General features: G+C 40.9%; 1 long non-coding RNA gene across 1 annotated transcript in view; it reads left to right on the top strand.

Moving 5' to 3' along the window:
• LOC308525306 overlaps positions 1-23224 on the top strand; it is a 110708-nt gene that overhangs the window by 14948 nt on the left and 72536 nt on the right. Inside the window, exon 2 of the long non-coding RNA XR_013996456.1 lies at positions 15645-15754. This is a non-coding gene — a long non-coding RNA (uncharacterized lncRNA). The remainder of the gene's footprint in view (positions 1-15644; positions 15755-23224) is intronic.

Here is a 23224-nt window from a genome sequence, read left to right as displayed (position 1 = left end):
AGAGAAAAAAACCACATAATCATATCAATTGATGCAGAAAAAGCTTTTGACAAAATTCAACACCCTTTCTTGATAAAAACTCTCAGCAAGGTAGGAATAGAAGGATCATACCTCAACATAATAAAAGCCATATATGACAAACCCACAGCCAACATCATAATCAGTGGGCAAAAACTAAAACCATTCCCCCTAAAAACAGGAACAATACAGGGATATCCCCTCTCACCACTCCTGTTCAACGTAGTACTGGAAGTACTAGCCATTGCAGTTAGACAAGAAGAAGAAATAAAAGGGATCCAAATTGGAAAAGAAGAAGTAAAACTGTCCTTATTTGCAGATGACATGATACTGTACATAGAGAACACTAAAGACTCCATCAAAAAATTATTAGTCTTAATAAATGAATTTGGCAATGTAGCAGGATACAAAATTAATGGTAAGAAATCCATGGCATTTCTTTACACCAATAGTGAACTTACAGAAAGTGAGACTAAAAAAGCAATCCCATTTACCATCACACCAAAAAAATTAAGATATCTAGGAATAAACTTAACTAAGGAGATAAAAGACTTATATGCGAAAAACTACAGGACACTGAAAATAGAGATAGAGGAAGACATAAACAGATGGAAGAACATACTGTGTTCATGGATTGGTAGAATCAACATCATCAAAATGTCCATACTACCCAAAGCAATCTATAGATTCAATGCAATCCCCATTAAATTACCAACGGCATATTTTGCAGATCTAGAATGAACGTTCCAAAAATTCATCTATAATAGAAAAAGACCTCGAATAGCTGCAGCAATCCTGAGAAAGAAGAACAAAGTTCGTGGGATCCCAATACCAGATATCAAACTGTATTACAAAGCCACTGTTCTTAAAACTGTAAAGACTCCATCAAAAAACTATTAGACTTAATACATGAATTTGGCAATGTAGCAGGATACAAAATTAATCCCAAGAAATCTATGGCATTTCTATACACCAATAGTAAACTTACAGAAAGAGAGACTTAAAAAACAATCCCATTTACCATCGCACCAAAAAAAATTAAGATACCTAGGAATAAACTTAACTAAGGAGGTAAAAGACCTCTACTCAGAAAACTACAGGACGCTGAAAAAAGAGATAGAGGATGATATAAACAGATGGAAGAATATACCATGTTCTTGGATTGGTAAATCAACATCATTAAAATGTCCATACTACCCAAAGCAATTTATAAATTCAATGCACTTCCCATTAAAATACCAACGGCATATTTCACAGACCTAGAACGAACTCTCCAAAAATTCATCTGGAATAAAAAAAGACCCCGAATAGCTGCAGCGATCCTGAGAAAGAACAAAGTAAGTGGGATCTCAATACCAGATATTAAGCTGTATTACAAAGCCACTGTTCTCAAAACTGCCTGGTACTGGCAAAAGAACAGACATATAGATCAATGGAATAGAATAGAGAGCCCAGAAATCGGCCTGAACCAATATGCTCAATTAATATTTGACAAAGGAGGCAAGAACATACAATGGAGTCAAGATAGTCTCTTCAATAAATGGGATTGGGAAAATTGGACAGATACATGCAAGAAAATGAAACTTGACCACCAACTTACACCATACACAAAAATAAACTCAAAATGGATAAAGGATTTAAATGTACGACAGGAAACCATAAATATACTAGAAGAATCCAAAGGCAACAAAATCTCATACATATGCCGAAGCAATTTCTTCACCGATACAGCTCCTAAGGCACTGGAAACTAAAGAGAAAATGAACGAATGGGACTACATCAAAATAAAAAGCTTCTGCACAGCAAAACAAGAAAGCCCGCTACATGGGAGAACATATTTGCCAATGTTATCACCAATAAGGGTTTAATCTCCAACATTTATAGGGAACTCATACAACTTAACAAAAGGAAGATAAACAATTCAATCAAAAAATGGGCAAAGGACCTAAATAGACACTTTTCAAAAGAGGACATTCAGGAAGCCAAGAGACATATGAAAACATGCTCAAAGTCACTAATCATCCGAGAAATGCAAATCAAAACAACAATGAGGTACCATCTCACACCTGTCAGACTGGCTATCATCAACAAATCAACAAAGGACAAGTGCTGGAGAGGATGTGGAGAAAAGGGAACACTTTTGCACTGCTGGTGGGAACGCAGACTGGTGCAGCCACTATGGAAGACAGTATGGAGTTTCCTCAAAAAACTAAAAATGGAACTCCCATTTGACCCAGTGATCCCACTTCTAGGAATATATCCCAAGAAACCAGAAACACCAATCAGAAAGGATATATGCACCCCTATGTTCATAGCAGCACAAGTAACCACAGCTAAGATCTGGAAACAGCCTAAGTGCCCATCAGTAGATGAATGGATTAGAAAACTGTGGTACATCTACACGATGGAATACTATGCTGCTGTAAAAAAGAAGGAATTCTTACCATTTGCAACAGCATGGATGGAACTGGAGAGCATTATGCTAAGTGAAATAAGCCAGTCAATGAAGGAAAAATACCACATGATCTCACTCATTCATGGATAATAAAGACCAGTATAAACTTATGAACAAAAATAGGTACAGTGGCAGAGCAGCCTTGAACAGACTGTCAAACTACAGCAGGAAGGCGAGGGAGGGTTGGGGGGCGGGAGGGGAAGCGGGTAAGAGATCAACCAAAGGACTTGTATGCATGCATATAAGCATAACTAATGGACATAAGACACTGGGGGCTAGGGGAGGCCAGCGGATTGTCAAGGGCGGGAAAAAAAGGAGACATATGTAATACTCTTTGTAATACTGTAAGCAATAAAACAATTAAAAAATAAAAAATAAATTTTGTTCTATAATGTGTTCTTTAGTCTTTTATTATAACAAAATTGGGAACTTCTTGAGGGTAGGTTGTTATATGGAGTTCATTTTATATCCTATAGGCCTATTTTCACTTTCTCTAGTGTCAGACATAGACAAGGCTTTCAACAGATACTTAAGAGAAAAAATGAATAAATGTCTCAATCAGTAGATTATGTATGATTTGCTATCTGTTACCCAGTCAGCAACAAGTTTGAGCTGGAGTGTCTATAGTGGCAGGCCTGATTTGTTCCCTTAAATTATCAACTTATTTACATTTTGTACTGGAAAGTATCTTTTGATATGTTAAGTTTTTAAGAAGAGGAGGAGCAGTCTCCTGTGGAGCCTAAGATTGTTAAAAGGCATCTACCTTTCTCTTTCTAGAAAAGCTATCACAGTGCCAGAATATTTCATTCGATCACACATTCTCATGAGTGTCTGTAGTGTCTAATTGTCAAATACATGATGCAGAGCAAGATGGTATTGGGGCTAGATGAAGTGAGGAGGGTAGTGCTGTAATTACTGAGTGAAGACCTGCTGATGTTTTTAATTTGCTTACTTACGAAGTTAGTGGGAAATGAAATTCAAGTGTAACTTAAAACATCATTACTTTAAAAACCTGGTTAACAACATTGTTGGCATCATCTTTACAAACTACTTATTAACTATATATTCCCTTAAATTTACACCCTTAAATTCATTGCCACCCTATGATATCATAGAAACAGTTGTTTTTGTCTCTGTTCCTGGTTCCTAAAACCCTTGTAATTTCCTGAGTGATAAGGGTAATAGGAATGCCTTTTAGAAAAAAAATTTTTTTAAAAAAATATACTTTATTGATTTTTTACAGAGAGGAAGGGAGAGAGACAGAGAGTTAGAAACATCGATGAGAGAGAAACATCGATCAGCTGCCTCCTGCACATCTCCCACCTGGGGATATGCCCGCAACCCAGGTACATGCCCTTGACCGGAATCGAACCTGGGACCTTTCAGTCCGCAGGCCGACGCTCTATCCACTGAGCCAAACCGGTTTCGGCAGAAAAAATTTTAAATATATATATTTTTTATTGGTTTCAGAGGGGAAGGGAGAGGGAGAGAGAGATAGAAACATCAACAAAGAGAGAATCATTGGCTGCCTGCTGCATGTCCCGTACTGGGGATCGAGCCCACAACCCAGGCATGTGTCTTTGATCAGAATTGAACCCGGGACCCTTCAGTCTGCAAGCCATCCCTCTACCCACTGAGCAAAACCGGTTATGGTGTGGAATGTCTTTTAATGAGGCCACTTGGGTGAGCCTCTAGATAGCTTCAGGATAGGAACTGGAGGATGGAAAGGTGGAACCTTTATTAGAAGCTTAGAACTTTCAGCCCCACCTCCTGGGAGGGGAAAGGAGATGGAGATTGAGTTTAATCACTGATGGCCAGTGGTATAATCAATGATGCCTATGTAATGAACATCTTCAGAACCCCTCACCCCTAAATGACAGGGTCCAGAGAGCTTCCAGGAAGGTGAACATATTGAGGTACTGGGAGGATGGCACCCCCTAACCCCATGGGGATTCTTCCAGACCTTGCCCTATGTATCTCTTCATCTGGCTGTTCATTTGTGTTCTTTATAATAAACTAGTAAAGTGCCTTCTTAAGTTCAATATTTTAGCCAAATATTGAACCTCTCGTCTTGGGAATCCTTGATTTATATCTGGTGGGTCAGAATTATGAGTAGCGTGGCACTTGCAATTGGTGTCCAAGTGGGGGAAGCTTTGTGGAGTGAGCCCTTTAACTTGTAGGATCCAATGCTAACTCCAGGTAGATAGTGTCAGAATTGAGTTGAATTGTTGGATATCCAGTTGGTGTCAGCAAGTTAAGGAAGTAGTGTTGGAAAAGACATCACACATAAAAAGAAAAAAGGCCTGGCCAGTGTGGCTCAGTGGTTGAGCATTGACCCATGAACCAAGAGGCTGTAGTTCAATTCCGGGTCAGGGTACATGCCCGGCGTTCTGGGCTCCATCCCCAGTAGGGGGTGTGCAGGAGGCAGACAATTGATGTTTCTCATTGATGTTTCTGTTTCTTTATTCCCTCTCCCTTCCTCTCTCTAAAATCAATAAATATGTTTTTTTTAAAAAAGAAAGAAAAGACATCACATGTATGGTGTCAGGAGGAAAAAACCCTCTTATACCCTGTTCATTCTGGCGATCCCATCATACTGATCATTAGCAATACTGCTATTCCCTGTAGACCTGTTTCAATTCCCTTTAGCCTATTGCCTTTTATGACACAATATTAATTTGTTCTAAAAATACTGAAACCCCATGATATGCCAGGCTCTGTGCTAGGACCTAGGGTACAGTGGTTAGCAAAACTAGATATGAGTCACTAGATATGGGAGGTGTAAATGCTATGATTTTAAAAAAGCAATAAAAAAAATAAAATAATTTCTCTCAGCTGTGTTTTATATTTTCCTGTGTACATCTTTTACTTCCTTGGTTGAATTTATTCCTAGGTATTTCATTTTTTTGGATGCTATAGTAAATGGAATAATTTTCTTTAAAAAAAAAAAACAGCGACAAAAAATAAAATATGAAAAAAAATGATTGTTCTAATCGGAAAGAGCATGACACACTTTCCTGAGGAAGTTGAAATCTGAAGACCTGTAGGAGGATAAATAACTAAGTGAAGATGTGGGAGTGGGTACACTTAGACCTTGCTTCCTGCAGTCTTCTGAGGGTGAGAATTCTTTATCTTCACCCTCCTCTTCTAGATTTCCTCCCCCACAATTCAGTTTCTATGAATTGTCTCTCAGAATATACTCAGAATTGTATCAGAAGAAAAAAAACATTCTGTAAGTTTTTTTGTTTTTTTAAATAATAGTTTTAGGTGCTCAATAAAGATGGGCCCCTAACTTCTCATAATTGAGTACTGTTGTCCTAATCAGTTTCCTCCTTTCTCATGCTGATCCCCAAGTGGGTACATTGGCATTCACCCAGGTAGAGACCCAGTGATTATGAAAGTAATAGAGCTATGAGCAAAGACTGTTGGACACTGGAAGCAACTTACTTTGCTGACTTGAGTCAGGGACGTCTTCTTGAGATTTAAAATAGATTTTGGCCCGGGCAGCATGGCTCAGCGGTTGAGCATCAACCTATGAACCAGGAAATCATGGTTTGATTCCCAGTTCAATTCCCAGTCAGGGCGCATGCCCAGGTTGTGGGCTGGATCCTCAGAAAGGGACCCGCAGGAAGCAGCTAATTGATGATGTTTCTCTCTCATTGATGTTTCTGTCTCTCTATCCTTGTCCCTCCCTTTCTCTCTAAAAATCAATTTAAAGCCCTAACCGGTTTGGCTCAGTGGATAGAGCGTCAGCCTGCGGACTCAAGGGTCCCGGGTTCGATTCTGGTCGAGGGCATGTACCTTGGTTGCGGGCACATCCCCAGTGGGGGGTGTGCAAGAGGCAACTGCTTGATGTTTCTCTCTCATCGATGTTTCTAACTCTCTATCCCTCTCCCTTCCTCTCTGTAAAAAAATCAATAAAATATATTTTAAAAAAATAAAAATAAAAATCAATTTAAAAAAAACATTAAAAAAACCAAAATAGGTTTTGAAGGATGGGGGAGGAGGGGACCACACCCACAAAGGCACAGAGTTGTAAAAGAACACCACATATTTGCAGGGCCAGGAGATAGTTTGGATTCTCTTAAATAAATCAGGAAAACATTGTAATAAATAATGCAATTAAATCAGCTTTGTAGAAATAGAAAGAACTAAACTTTAGTGAACTCTAATAGTCCCACAAATAGAACTTATTTGTATAAAATCCTTGATATCAAAGCATTTTATTTTATTATTCAAAAAAAATAAGTATATTTATTAATTTTTAGAGAGTAAGGGAGAGGGAGAGAGAAACATGGATGAGAAACATTGATTGGCTGCCTCCTGCACAGCCCACTACTGGGGATGGAGCCTGCAACCCAGTGATACTGTGTGACTGGGAAAGCATTTTCAGTCTATTGGGAGATCCAGCCACCTAAAGGTTCTTTAATAAAGTACACAGCCAGAGGGGAAGACAAATGTTTCTGCAATATTTATGATTAAACAAGTTGTATAGTTCTCTATTGCCATATTATGAGATAAATATTCCTTTATGCATCCATCCTCAATGGATAAAGGCAAACTCTTGCCTTTCTTAAAATTGAGAATGTTGTGGGTTCTGGCGGGATAGCCCATTGGTTGGATCATCGTCCTGATGTGCCAAGGTTGCAGGTTCTATCCCTGGTCAAGGCACTTACAAGAATCAACCAATGAATGCATGAATATGTGGAACAACAAGGCAATGTTTCTCTTTTTCTCAAAAATCAAATAAATAAATAATTGAGAATGTTGCAAAACATTTTCATTATGTGTGAATAAAAGAAAGTAACATTTATTTATTATGTTAGGCTCTGTGATAGGTGCCCTATGATGCTATCCTGTTTAATCAGCTATCAGTGTATCTAAATGGAAGATGGGCATACAATTTCAGCATGGTGGTAAACTTCAGACATTATATAACCCACTGCTTTGGTTCTTTAGGGAATAGTTTAGTGGTCATTAGTTCAAACAATGCATAGTGATTCTCAGGACATTTATCTTCTTATCACTTTTCTTCCTCCCGTCTCCACTCCTTCCTTCTTTTTTAACAGTACAGTTATTTCTATTTTTTGAAAATGGGATGTGTGAAATCGCCTTTCGACATCTTAATTCAACATTTATCTAATGATTATCTTATGCAAGCTAGACATGACATACTGGGTATTTGGAAGAACACAGTAAGGTAAGTTATATAGAGATAACTAATATGGATTTGTTTTCCATTTATTCATACATTCATTTGTTGACTCTTGTATATGCCCTGACCTAGGATTGAGCCCACAGCCTTGGTGTATCAGGATGATGCTCTAACCAACTTGAGCTTTTGGACCAAGGTCCTTTCTTTTAAGTCTGAAGTAGCTAAATCTCAAACAGGATGTGAACCCCGATCAGGTGTCATGGAGGCTGTACACAGGTCACCTAGAGGCTGACTGGAAATGGGTGAAAGTCAGCAACGGGATTAACTAATAAGGTTGCTGACAAGATGAACTGGGTGGGAGGAGTCAAGAGCCACAGTCCAGAGACTTACGAGGCATGCTCCCACCTCCAGGGGGAGCTCCAGGTTTCTATCCTTCATTCCAAAGAAAAGGGAACTCTGAAGTGAATCTAGAAAATGGGTATTTTATATATAGAAGCACTGATTCTGCAGGAAATTCTGTTGGAGGAATGAAGGCATTATAAATGGAAGTGGGTTGAGAGATCATTTTCCCTGTCAGTTATCTCTGGAAACTCTTGGCTTTAGTTTGCTCTTGAAAAGTCTTCTTTTTTCACCTCTTCTCTGCTTTATTATTAGTGCCTGGCCTATTCTTCACTCAGAAAGGCAAAAGTACCCTTGGGGAGTCCACATTTTCTGGCCCAGCTTCTGGAACAAGAGCCCTGATAGGATTCGGGGCCAGCATGAGCTGGCAATAAAAAATGGGCATTTTCTGGACTGTCCTTTCTTCATGTGATAAGCTTGTGCAGCTACACCCATGATTCGGGACTCTGGTCAGATAGTTTCCTCCTAACTAATTAGCACCCGCTGTGGTCACAGAGGTGACTAGGATTAAGGACGCAGGATTTCATGGCTGGGACTGCTGCTGAAAGGGGATCTTGCTCAAAGCTTCAGCTAGTGATTACCAAGAGGCAGAGGTGGAGACCTATTTCTGGCACCAGAAAAGCTACTCTTGGGAGGCCCAAGATTACAAAGGCACCTAGATTCACACGAGTGCCGCTCCATACCTCGTGGAACCGAATCTGCACTTGCTGGCACCCACTTCTTGGACTAGAACAGTCTCATCAGCAGAAGCCTAGAGTTTGAAGAAATGCAATGCCAGATGTGAGGCTCACAACTTCTTTAAAATGAAGCCTGTCTTGTTGAATAGAGCTGGCCAAATGTTTGGCACATGCGTTCACTAAAATGAAGGCTGTCTTATTGAATAGAGCCGGCATTTAATGTAAGAGTGAGGAGCTGGAAATGCCAAGAGCAATGGTATGACTCCAGGGCTCTGTAAAGGTGTTCAGTCTACAGCAAGGAAGAAGACCAGTCAGCTTGGAGAAGAGAGGTGCTAGTATTGTAAATTCTTGGTTTTGCAAGTTTACAACAGCATTTAGGTACCAGTGTCTGGGAGGGCAGAAAGCCTACTGAGGTGTTGGACTTGCCCTAGCCTTATTTAGTTTTATTAAGTACAGTTTTTTAAAATTAATTTTAGAAAGAGAGGGAGGGAGAGGGAGAGAGAAACATTGACCTCTGCCTCCTGCATGCTCCCTACTGGAGATGTAGCCTGCAACCTGGGTATGTGCTGTGACTGGAAATCAAACCAGTGACCTTGTTGCATGGGACAACACTCAACCAACTACACCGGCTGGGCACTCTAGCCTAATTTTTAAAAAATATTTTTTAAATTGATTTCAGAGAGGAAGGGAGAGGGAGAGGGAGAGGGGGAGGGGGAGGGGGAGGGGGAGGGGGAGGGGGAGGGGGAGGGGGAGGGGGAGGGGGGGGAGGGGGGGGAGGGGGAGGGGGAGGGGGAGGGGGAGGGGGGGAGGGGGAGGGGGAGGGGGAGGGGGAGGGGGAGAGGGAGAGGGAGAGGGAAACATCCATGATGAGAGAGAATCATTGATTGGCTGCCTCCTGCACGCCCCTACTGGGAGTCGAGCCAGCAACCCGGGCATGTCCCCTTGACCAGAATCGAACCTGGGACCCTTCAGTCCACAGGTCAACACTCTATCCACTGAGCCAAACCAGCTAGGGCTAGCCTTATTTTTTTCTACATACATTCAGAAAGCATTTTTTTTCTCTGCTCCCTTCTATGTTCCAGTCGTCGGAGCCACATTATTATTCTAGCATGCTATCTGATTTTCTAATATGAAGGCCTATGGGTTCCACTCCAAATAATCTCGTATTCTATCATTTATGTACTTCTAAATTTTTTAAATTTATTTAATAATATTTATTTTAAAACCTCATCATAAAATTTATGATTAATGAGAATATTTGGAAACACACAAAAAATACAATGTAAAACAAAAATTAGCCATAGTTCTACTACTTAAAGCAAGTACTATTAACATTTTGGTGTATGCCTTTTCACTGTTTTTTACTATGTATGTGCATATTTTGATGCAAAAATCATAATATTCTGCTTTGTAGCTTTTTTTTTTTTCATCACCATTTGTCCCCTCTATGTCCTCATTTACCTCCACCCACTCCTCTCCCCAGTCATAGCTTTTTTTTTCCACTTAGTAATCTATTCATGGGACTATTTCAATGTCAATAAATAATCTACAAAATGATTTTTCTTTATAATTTTATACTATACAAGTATTATCTTTGTTGTGAGCTTAGAAAATGCAGAAAAGTTGTACTGAAGGAAATGTCATCTAGAATTCTATCATCCACATATTAATTGATTTTTAATATTTTCGCCTATATCCTAGCAATCTGTTGTTTTTAAGTTTCACAAATAAGTAAATGCATTCTCACTATAAAATTTCAAATAATACAGAAATATTTTAATGTTTTCTTTGCATGTAATAAATAAAAATCATTTTGTTGTTTCTTTTAGAAAAATTTAATATATTCACCTGTATTTTAATTAAATACATAAAAGCATAAAAGAAGGTATAAATCACACTAAAACCCATCATCCAGAGGCAACTACTATTAAAATTTTAGTAATTTAGTCAGACAGTTTTCTTTGCTATTACTTTGTTTAAGTTATTTAATTTTTACAACATTACTAAGGGGTAGATACTGTTATTATCTTGAATTTATAGATTAGATACTAAGGCTTAGGGGAATTACATACTATGCCCAAGTTTCCACAGTCAAGAAGTGTCTGAGCCCATAGCATTGAGTACAGGTGTCTGATGCTAAAGTTTTAGCCTTGACCCACTCTATAATACTGATCCTCATATTTGAGGGCTCATTTGACATAGGTTGCCTTATAACTTTTTATAATTTGACAATATGTTATAGAGATCTTTTCATGTCAATGAATTATAAAATATTTCATTTTGATAGCTTTATAGTATTTCATTGCATGGTGTCCTAACATTTATTTAATCAATCTCTTACATTTAGATTATTTCTAGTTTTTCCTGTTATAATTAAGACTGTAATGTACATTTCTGTACATTGCTAGTTCTTCTGGATTATTTCCTAAGAATAAATTACAGGGAGTAGTTTTGCCTTTTCCAGAATATCATTTACTTGGAATCATGCATATGTAGTCATTTCAAATTGGTTTCTTTCATTTAACAATATGCATTTAAGATTCCTGCATGTCTTCTTGTGGCTTGGTAGATTATTTGTTCTTATTGCTGAATAATTCATTGTCTGGATGTACCACAGCTTACCCACTCACCCACTGAAGGGCATTTAGGTTGCTTCTAAGTTTTGGCAATTGTGCATAAAAAACTTCCATAAGTATTCATAAATATTCCATAAATAGTTTTTTTGTGGAAATATTTGAGTTTTCAATTCATTTGAATAAATATCAAGGAATATGGGTGCTGAATCTTATGGTAAGAGTATGTTTAATTTTATAAGACATACCTTATCATTTTGATTATAGAATTTATGGTTAAATTTTTTTCTTTTCTTTAAAAATAAATATATTTAAATATATTTTCTTGATTTCAGAGAAGAAGAGAGATATAGAAACATCAATGATGAGATAGAATCATTAATTGGCTGCTTCCTGCACGCCCCCTACTGGGGATCAAGCCCGCAACCCAGGCATGTGCCCTGACCAGGAATTGAAATGTGTTCTCCTGGTTCATATGTTGGCGCTCAACTACTGAGCCACACCTATTGGGACATAATTTTTTTTTTCTATTTTATTAACCAGTTAGCCTAACATCATTATAAGTAATATTTTTTCCTTTTTCTTTTATTTTTATTTTTTTTTTAATCTTTATTGTTCAGATTATTACAGATGTTCCTCTTTTTTCCCCCCATAGCTCCCCTCCACCTGGTTCCTACCCCACTCCAGGCCTTCCCGCCCCCCACTGACCTCATACATTGGTGTAAGCTCTTTGTCCAATCTCTTTCCACACCCCCTACAATCCCTTCCCCCCGAGAATTGTCAGTCTGCTCTCTTTCTGTGCCCCTGATTGTATTACATTCACCAGTCTGTTCTATTCATCGGGTTTTTTATTCATTTGATTTTTAGGTTCACTTGTTGATAGATATGTATTTGTTGTCACTTTGTTGTTTATAATTTTTTCTCTTTCCCTTTTTCTTCTTCTTCCTCTTTCTTAGAGAATACCCTTCAGCATTTCATATAACACTGGTTTGGTGGTGATGAACTCCTTTAGCTTTTTCTTGTTCTTGAAGCTCTTTATCTGACCTTCAATTCTAAATTATAGTTTTGCTGGGTAGAGTAATCTTGGTTGTAGGTTCTTGCTATTCATCACTTTGTATATTTCTTGCCACTCCCTTCTGGCCTGCATAGTTTCTGTTGAGAAATCAGCTGACAGTTGTATGGGTATTCCCTTGTAGGTAACTAACTGTTTTTCTCTTGCTGCTTTTAAGATTCTCTCTTTGTCTTTTGCCCTTAGCATTTTATTTATTTTATTTTTTAAATTTTTTTAAAAATATATTTTATTGATTTTTTACAGAGAGGAAGGGAGAGAGATAGTTAGAAACATCGATGAGAGAGAAATATCGATCAGCCACCTCCTGCACACCCCCCACTGGGGATGTGCCCGCAACCCAGGTACATGCCCTTGACCGGAATCGAACCTGGGACCCTTCAGTCCCCAGGCCGACGCTCTATCCACTGAGCCAAACCGGTTTCGGCTGCCCTTGGCATTTTAATTATGATGTGTCTTGGTGTGGTCCTCTTTGGATTCCTTTTGTTTGGGGTTCTCTGTGCTTCCTGGACTTGTAAGTCTATTTCTTTCACCAGGTAGGGGCAGTTTTCTGTCATTATTTCTTCAAATAGGTTTTCAATATCGTGCTGTCTCTCTTCTTCTGGCACCCCCATAATTCGGATGTTGGTACACTTGAAGTTGTCCCAGAGGCTCCTTACACTATCTTCATATTTTTGGATTCTTTTTGCTTTTCCAGTTGGGTGTTTTTTGCTTCTTCATATTTCAAATCTTTTGACTTGACTCTTGGGATCCTCTAGTTTGCTTTGGATCTCTGTATATTATTCTTTATTTCAGTCAGTGTATGCATAATTTCTGAGGGTCCTTTTTCATATCCTTGAGGGTCTCACTAAATTTCTCAGAAGTTTCTAGAAGATTCTTGAGTAACCTTATAACTGTGATTTTGAACTCTATATTCACTATTTTGCTTTCAACCATTTCTTTCATTTGTGACTTGTTTCTTTGTCTCTGCATTTTGGCTACCTCTCTGTTTTTTTCTATGTACTAGGTAGCTGTTAAGTCTCCATGAGTTGATAGAGTGGCCTTGTGTGGTAGGTGTCCTATAGGGCCCAGTGGCTCAGCCTCCCCAGTCACCTGAGGTGGACACTCTTGGTGCACCCCTTTGTGGGCTGTTTGCACAGTCTTGTTGTAGTTAACCCTTGATTGCTGTTGGTATCACTGGGAGGAACTGACCTCCAGGCTAATTTGCTGTGATGACCAGCTGTGTCTACACTGGAAGATCTGTTGCGCAGGAGACACCCTTATGGGGCAGGACTTGCTTCAGTGGGGGTTTGGTGCTCACTGAGTCTGCCCCTTGAGTGTGTCTCTTATGGATGTGAAGAGTTATAATCTGATATGGTCTCTCTCTGACCACTGGGTACACTGGCTCTTGGATCTCCAAGGAGGTGCAAGGTTAGCCACTGTCTGGGGCTACCCAGCAGGAGCTACAGAGACATCTGCAGATTCCTCCTCTTTGTATGGGTTTGGAAGTGCCCAGACAAGGCCCAGCTGTGAAGCAAGGCAGGCTGTTGCTGCTGGGCCTTGGGCCTTCTTTTGGAAGCTCTGGGGCTCTCTGACCCAGCTGTGCAGTTTGACAGGTTTTAGGCAGAGAGAGGACAGGCCATTCATATGCAAAAGCTGATGCACACAGCTTGGGTGGGGCTGTAAATTGGGTGGGGTGGAGTCTCAGGGAATCACCAGGGCAGAGCAAACAGCAATGGCTGCCAGTCAGCCCTGCTCTGGAGAGATCCCTGCATCTCCGCCTCCTGTGCCCCCATGCAGAAATAATGATTGCTGCAGCACCTCTGAGAGAAAGCCTTCCTTGCATTCCAGCCTGATGCCAGACAGTCCAGTTTCTCCCCGTATGTGTCTGGGTCCCCCAGAGTCTCACCTGGAACTGGAGCTCAGAGCAAGCAGGAGCTTGTATCTCCCTCCCGATTAAAAGAGAAGTACATCCAGGTGACAGCACTTTCCGTGCCTCTGCACCTCTTACCAGTCTCAATGCACTTTCTTCACCTCTCTAATTGTGGAACTTCCACTCAGCCAGCTATCCTGCGGTTCTGGGTGGTAGTTGTTCTACCTTTTAGTTGTAATTTTGATGTGTTGTGAGAGGCAACAAGTATAGGTGTTTACCTATGATGCCATCTTGGTTCTCTCAGTAATCTCTTGATAGAAATATTCTTTTGGTTCACAGAAGATGAAATCTAAACAACTATGATAGATTGATGGAAAACCTGGAGAAGCCAAGTAAATAAAGACATCCCCATGCCCAGCCAGTGTGACTCAGTTGGTTGAGCTTTGTACCATGCACTGGAGGTCCCCAGTTCATTCCTGATCCAGACAGGTGCCTGGGTTGCAGGCTCAATCTCCAGTAGGGGGCATGCAGGAGGCAGCCGATCAATGATTATCTCATGGTTGATGTTTCTATCTCCCTCTCCCTCTCCTTTCCTCTCTCTCTAAAAAGAAAAAAAAAATCAATAAAAGAAGCTTTCTTTTTTTTAAAAAAAAAGACACCTCCTTTTCTCTTCTGTTCTTACATCCTACAAAAGCTAGTAAGGTCAACCCTAGCTGGTTTGGCTCAGTGGATAGAGCATTGGCCTGTGAACTGAAAGGCCCCAGGTTCGATTTCTGGTTGGGGGCACATGCCCGGGTTGTGAGCTCGATCCCCAGTGGAGGACTTGCAGGAGGCAGCCTATCCATGATTCTCTCTCATCATGGATGTTTCTATCTCTCTCTCCCTCTTCCTTCCTCTCTGAAATCAATAAAAATATATTTAATAAAAAAGCTAGTAAGGTCATGGATAATCAACCAACCTGGGACTTGGGACTTTTGGTGCTATAATTGAGACAGTTGGTCACCCTGTAACCGATAACTGCAATGTGGTTCTAGATTGTAATATATAAGGTAGATCCGATTCTGGAGGTTCAGCTTTTGTTTTCAAAATTTTATTAGGGAAATCAGGCATTTGTAAGATATTGCAATAGTCCGTGATTTGGTTCTTTGATTTCACCATATTTATGTTTTGTTCTTAAATTTACTGGTGATGTGGGTCTTGTATTTGGAGGTATTCTGATGGGTCCACCAACCCACTGGATCTTTGGGTAACAACAGAGACTTCTTATTTTCCTGAAATTAATTATCTTGGGTAAATAGCTCATCCTGATTTGCCCAGTTTTTGAACTAAAAGTCCTGCATCTTTGGAAACCCTTCTGTCTTGGGTGAAAAAGAAAGGTGTTGGATCACTTTGTTTTGGCTAGTTATCTTGACTTTTTGCTTAAAGGATCTTTTTTTCTCCTTACAGGATTTTGATCAATGCAGTGGCATACACATAAGGAAGGTTTATCTGGTGGTGGTATACAGAAGGACTGGAATGGAATGAAGTTATGATCAGAGAAACACATCTGCACAAAGGTAGTAAAGGCCCGAACCACTTTAAAAATGGAAAAGAAGGGGGAAGGATTTAGAGAATAACCTTTAGAGTACTGGCTTTTTTGAAGTTCAGTAGTAACTCCTTGACCACAATTTTAGCAGCCTCTTTTATAATTCTTCTTATTTCACTTCTCTAATTCATTTCACATTGTTAAAAACAAAAAACCCTGCCCTAACTGGTTTGGCTCAGTGGATAGAGCGTCGGCCTGCGGACTCAAGGGTCCCAGGTTTGATTCCGGTCAAGGGCACGTACCTTGGTTGCAGGCACATCCCCACTAGGGAGTGTGCAGGAGGCAGCTGATCGATGTTTCTCTCTCATAGATGTTTCTAACTCTCCTTCCTGTCTGTAAAAAATCAATAAAATATATATTTTTTTAAAAAAACCCAAACACACACATATTCTTCTTGACCTAGCAATCTTCAACATCCTTATTACTAATCTTAATTTACTGAGATTTTTTCCCTTTCTGGTCACAGTCCTCTTCTTGCTTGTCTCCCCTGCATGACCTAAATGTGTGCATCCTAGACAAACTTGGCGCCCACATGGAATGTCAGTCCAGCACACATGACCTTCTGACACCAATGCCCTTTGCCATCATCTTACGGAACCTACTCGAGTCCTGCCTGGGGACCTTGCCATCACCCACAGCGCCAACCCTTACACTATGTCAACTCTTAAACTCCTCTAATCAATCCGTTTTCATTCTAGCTTTTTTTATTTCTTGGCTTTTGCTATTACCTTACTAAAATCTCCAGTCCCTTGATCCTCCCATTTCTCCTCAACCTGTCAGCCTCCTGGCTTTAAGACTCTCTCTATGTAATTTGATGATCTAGATAAGTTAAATGGTTATGCCTTTTCTAAAGATATGGAGAAATGGGTAAATTTAACATTTCTTTCAGTGTCTTAAATTTTTTTTAGGCTTTTGCTAGTCTTAAGGGCATCATTATGAATACCATCACTGTACTGAAGATCTCAGAAGTATTGGTTAATTAATGGAGAGTTTTGGTAGAGAGAGTACCAAATCTACTAGCTCGTATAATACTTTCTCTTCCATTACTTATTGAGAGAGAGTAAAAGAGAGAAGAAGAGAAAGCTGCCGGAAGCCGGTCCATCCTTGCTGCTTGACACAGTCGCTGCAGGAAAGAAACATCTGCACAGCATATGTTTCAAGGGATCTGGCATATATAGCATACTGTTCTTAATATGTTTGCTCCCCTTAACGCTGTGTATTTTAACCAAGGTCATCTCTCCGAGAAAGGTTGTTTCCCCAGGTAGGGGTTTTTCCCTGAAGTCAGGGAGGGGATAAAACTCCTTAACTAAGTGCCAGGCGGGTAGTTAATCACTTTAACTACAAACAATCACACTTAAGCTACATAATCTTTACTCCCTGGAATGGAGATAAGAAACACCCTAACCTTTGCAATAGAAATTGACAGGATTAAAATCAACTGGTATAAATACGGATGTAACAAGACAATAACAGGAGAACCTCTCTGGAGATCCAGACCAGAACTTGGCTGGAGATCCTGGCTAGGCTGCTGATCAACTGAACACTGTCTCCGTGTCCTTCCTTCTTCGCCGACTCTGTCTACGCCTTTGGGGACCCCTGGACCTGCTGGGGTTGGACCCCGGCAGAAAGCATTATCCCAGAAGCCTCGATCTTCTAAAGAACTTTTAGAAAATGTCATATTCACCACCGGGAGACCCTAGAGCAGGCGTGGGCAAACTACGGCCCGCAGGCCGGATCCGGCCCATTTGAAATGAATAAAACTATTCAAAAAAAAGACCGTACCCTTTTATGTAATGATGTTTACTTTGAATTTATATTAGTTCACACAAACACTCCATCCATGCTTTTGTTCCGGCCCTCCGGTCCAGTTTAAGAACCCATTGTGGCCCTCAAGTAAAAAAGTTTGCCCACCCCTGCCCTAGAGCCACGTTGGAAGGGTCCCTACACTGCGGTGCTGACGACACCCACCGCTCTCAAGGTAGATGATGTCGCGACCTGGGTCCATCACACTCACGTCCGGTCAGCAGATCCATCCATGACCCGGAAAGACTTCATCACCAAATGGAGCATCGATTGAGATCAACGCAACCCGCTCTACGGCGTATTTGACCTGCCTGATGCCGGTAACATGGCTCGCGATCACTCCTGTCACCAGGAGCCCCCACAATACTGTGTAATACACTTAGATAATGCCTGCATCTTCATGGACATGGCTCCAAAGAGACAAGGACAGTTTATAGGATCACATGTTCAGTAGCAGAAGATTTGGCTGCCTGAAGCGGCCATGATGCCAAAAAAAAAAGAAGAAAAAAAAAAAAGAAAATGTCATATGCTGCTGTTGGCAAAGATGGCTTCCTTCCTGAAAAAGAGAGAAAGGAGAGGGATGGTAATCAGAGTGACTTGAAATTAAGCTGAGCATGCAACAGTGAGTGAAAGGCAGTAGAAGGATGTTTGGGGCATGGCTGTTGTCTGTTTCCTGTGGCTACTATAACAAATTACTACCACAAGCTGGGTGGTTTATCCTCTCACTGTTCTGGTGGCCAGAGCCTGAAATCAGTGTCACTAGGACAAAATCAAAGTGTCAGCAGGGCCAGTCTTCCTCGGGAGAGGTTCTATGAGAGAATCTGTTCCTTGCCTTTCCCAGCATCTGATGGCTTCCAGTATTCCTGAACTTGTGGCCTTGTGGCTCTAAGCTACAAAGCCAGCATCCTCAAGGCTCTCTGTCCTATCTGTCTTCACATCACATTCTCTCGGTGTCAGATCACCCTTTGCCTAGCTTGCGATTGCATTTGGGACCCACCCAGATCATTCAGGGTAATCTTCCCGTCTTAAGACTGTTTTTCCAAATAAGGCAACATTTTTGGATTCCAGGCATATTTTGGAGTCATTATTCAGCACATTGCAGCTGCCATGGTTGGGCAGGGACGGAAATTCTGTGAAGCAATTAAAAGAAGAGATAAGGAGAATCTTCCAAGGGCACCAACCCTAAATCAGTTTCATTTCCAAGGGAAAAAAACATGATAGCCAGGGTCCATACATTGGATCAGGGAGAAGAAAAGAAAACTACACTGAGGGAATCGAAGTATAGATTTGGACTTCCTGTCAGTTAAGAGTTCGAATGTTTTACTTTATTTTATTTCTTTATTTTAAAAATACATATATTTTAATTGATTAAAAGAGGGGAAGAAAGAGGGAGAGAGAAATAGGAACATCAATGATGAGAGAGAGTTATTGATCAGCTGCTGCCTGCACCCCACCAATCGAGCCTGCAACCTGGGCATGTGCCCTGACCAGGAATTGAACCGTGACCTCCTGGTTCATAGGTTGATGCTTAACCACTGAGCCACTCTGGCAGGCATAACCTTGTTTTAAGTAGCTTAGCAGGGGCCCGGCCAGTGTGGCTCAGTTGGTTGGGTGTCATCCCATGCACCAGTAGGTTGCTTGTTTGATTCCTGGTCAGGGCACATGCCCAGGTTGTGGGTGCAATCCCCAGTAGGAGGCGTGTAGATGGCAACTGATTGATGTTTCTCTCTCTCTCTTCCTCTCTCTGAAATCAATAAAAACATTTTTTAAGAAAGTGGCTTAGCAAGGGGTCAAGCCACACCTGCCTGTCTCTTCATGTGCTCTTCTCAGGAGTGTGGGAGGGGAAGAAAGCCGATGGGGTGATCATCTTTCTTGGGTGACTGGTGACTAGAGGACCTTATGGAAAGAGTACACCAAAAATAACTGTTCCATGCAGAAATAACTTCTGCAGGTTGAGTCTGTCATTGTCATTCTGATTAGATTGGGGGATTATAGGGATGGCATATTTTTCTCTGAGGCAGTAGAGCACTTTGGAGAGCTTGAGTAGAGGAGTGTGAAATATTGAGTGTGGGTGGGGACAGTTACATCTGCGACCTCTCCCCACCAAAAGCAACCACAGTGGAAGAGCAGGGTCTTCATTCAAAGGTCGTCAGAGATGACTAGGCTGGACTTCCCCAGCCACATACAGAGAAGCCTTGAGTAAGAGCGAGGGTGTCACACTGTGGGTGACACTGAGGCTCTCACCAATGCTCTCTACTGCCCTGGGCATTTCCTCCAGAGAGAGGCCCTGCTCAGAGAGTGAGCAGCTTGGGCTGTGCTTTTGCTGCCCTCAGAGGGGCACAGCTATTTTCTGAGTAAAATGGAGAAAGGTTTGATGGCTAAGTGAAAAGGAGATGGGTTGTGCTGGACCAGTGATGGCCCTATGGTGGCACCTTCCAACCAAGGAGTAAAGAGCGGGGAGCTGCCCAGCTGGCATGGCGTTGACCTATGAACCAGGAGGTCACAGTTCTATTCCTGGTAAGGGCACATGCCCGTGTTGTGGGGTTGATCCCCAGTGTAGGATGTGTAGGAGGCAGCTGATTGATGATTCTCTCTCATCATTGATGTTTCTATCTCTCCCTCTCCCTTCCTCTCTGAAATCAATAAAAATATGTTTAAAAAAAGGGGGAGAGGGGAACTGATAGCTCATGGAAGGTTAAGAGGAGGAGAGCACACAGACCCAGAGCTTTGAGATGGCTTATCAACCTCATCTGATGTTAGATGCCAGAAAAGGAGGAGGAGAACCTCTGCTTTACCAACCTCTCTCTTCCATTATTAATCCACTTTTGCATCCTTACTTGCATTGTAATGTCAATACTAAGTAATTCCAATGAGAAAATACATGTGATAATACTTGTGCACTTTAAAGCCACAATAATAATAAGAATAGCATTTATTGATAATTATTGTATATAGACACTAATTAAGCACTTTACATACATTCATTTCATTTAATCCTCATAACAATTTTGTGACATAAGTTTTATTAGTCCCATTTTACTGATGAGAAAATCAAGGCTTAGGCAAATCAAGTTTAAGGAGCTTGTTCAAGGACATATAGATTAGTAAATGGTAGAGTCAGGATTTGAACCCAGCTCCAGAGTCCAAACTATTAACCACTTTGCTATACTCCCTTGCCAAATAAATACCTTTTAAAGTATTAATTTTCAACCTTATCACATAAGAGTAAATATAGGTAAAACATAGACACCAGCAGAAATCAGATTTGATTAAAAACAATAACCCAGTAGGTAATGGATGAGACCAAATCAATGCAAAGTCATTGTTAGGAAGCAAAATGGTACCCAGACCAAAATCAGGAATGCTGGCTCTCCAAGTCCCTTTCTTCTGGGCAGTCCCAGGGTGGCCTGTCCCATCCCAGGTCAACGTGAAATGTCTGGAAACTGTAGTGCCCGTCTCCTAATTTGACTGCCTTACTGCAGGGCTCCCAGTGACACTCTTGGGCTGTGGGGCTTAACACTGACCAGTTGAGTTCAGGCCTCCTGTCTTCAGCCACACTGCCCTGCTTGCTGAGGCTGCTTGCCCTGAAGTAGTGGGGAGCACTGCGCAGGCAGAGTTGTAATTACTAGTCTCCCAAATAAGTTAATTCTGCTCTTGGGCTTTCATAGTCTCCCTGTAGTTAAATTTTTATTAGGTCCATTTTCTTAGTTTCTTAAAGAACTTGGGTGGCCTTCCCAATAGCCTGAGTTAGTGAACATTTGAGTGGCACTACTTAGTGTCCGCCTAAAGCAGCAGTTCTCAACCTGTGGGTAGCGACCCCTTTGGCGTTCGAACGACCCTTTCACAGGGGTCGCCTAAGACCATCCTGCATATCAGATATTTACATTACGATTCATAACAGTAGCAACATTACAGTTATGAAGTAGCAACGAAAATAATTTTATGGTTGGGTCACAACATGAGCAACTGTATTTAAAGGGCCAGAAGGTTGAGAACCACTGGAAGAGAATCCCTTCAACTACTGTCCGGGGCTGAGCTGGAATATCTGATGCCTTTCTGATCCTGAGTAGAATCTGTCTATCTGGGCCATTCCCTAGAGGTAAGGGGCAGAGTCTCTGCCCCAGACCTTTCACTGCTTCTAACAAGTCCTGCCCCTCACTCCCCAAGGTAGGGAGTCAAGATTTCATCCTCAAGGATTTCATACCATGCACTTGTCTCCAGCATGTGCCTGGATAGCAAATGCAGCCAAGAGAAGGGCTGAAAGAGCAGGCTTTAAGGAAGAGGAGTCCAAAGAAATAACTCCCCCTGCACTCCAGGGTTTTGAATCTGTCTGTGAATCTCCTTCCCTGCATAGGAACCCGTTAGAGCAGCAGTTGCCAACCTTTCAGACCTCAGGGATCACCAGTGATCCTCGGACCACCAGTTGGCGACTGCTGTGTTAGAGACCTGAGCCCAGCCAGTGCTGCAGTGTGGAGCTACCCTTGGGAGATTTGCATTTCCTGCACAGAATAGGGTGTGTACCATACAATCCTTTCATTCCCGAGATGGGTGCACTAACTAATTGTCCATCCCATCCTCCTTCTCCACTCCCATATCTACCCACGATATTTTGGAATTACCTCGATAAATTTCTCAAGACTTTTGGTTAGTTTTAGCATGGCCTAACAATCTGGAATATAGCTTTGAATTTGACCCCGATTTACTTTCTGGCTGTCAATTCAGTATTCTTATCCAAGTTGGTTGTTCGCACTGGCCAAATTAACCATTAGTTGCTAAGACTTGTCATGCTGTATAGAAGTAATAGATTGAAAGAATATCCTAAAAACAATCAAGCAAGCAAAATTAGTTAAAAAAAAGGTCATTCTAAGTTATTAGCCTTGATCATCTGCATTAATGAAAACTGATAAATGTTGACTTCGTTTAGTGCTGAGAGACTCCATTATAAACTATATTTCCAAGACCTTCAAGTGGTGAGAAGTTGATTGTTACTGTAGCTGTCTTCAGGATAATCTGTTAGTTTAAAGTGAAAATTTTTATGTGTGCCAGGTGGGCTGTTTGTTGAGTGGTCCCTGTTTAGTCATTCAGATCTGGCTTTGCTCATGGATTCATTATTTTACTAACAACCTGCTTAGCCATATAAAGGGTCCTTTGGGCAAACTCAAGAGGTAGTGTAATGTGAAGAAAGGTCCTGGTCTTTGAAGCAACACAAAGCTCTGTCCAAATTCTGGTGTTTTAACCCATTAGCCACATGATCTTGGACCTTGCACCTTCGAGTGTCAATTTCTTTATCTGTAAAAACAAAGATGGGAGGGGGGAAGATTATTTTCAAGATTGATGTGAGGAATAAAAATTATATAATATTATATAGGTTAGATTTTAGATATATTTTATAGCAAACATATGGTTGGTATTAATTAAGTACAAATTTTCTTTCCCTAATATTAACTTATAAATATATTTAAAAACAAGCAATTAATACATATCTCTTTGGAAATGAATATATAAGTAGAGGGCTTGGTATATAACAGGAACTCAATGCATTCTTGTCAAATAAATGGATAAGTTTGGCATATTTCACAACAGGGCCACAATACCTGGACAAAGAACAGGTGATCGCTTTCATGCTTTGCAAGTGGAA

The sequence above is a fragment of the Myotis nattereri genome, assembly GCF_964212035.1.
Source record: "Myotis nattereri genome assembly, chromosome: 9".
Taxonomy (NCBI): Eukaryota; Metazoa; Chordata; class Mammalia; order Chiroptera; family Vespertilionidae; genus Myotis; species Myotis nattereri.
Note: the sequence above shows the minus strand (reverse complement) of the source record. Positions and strands in the feature narration are given on the sequence as shown.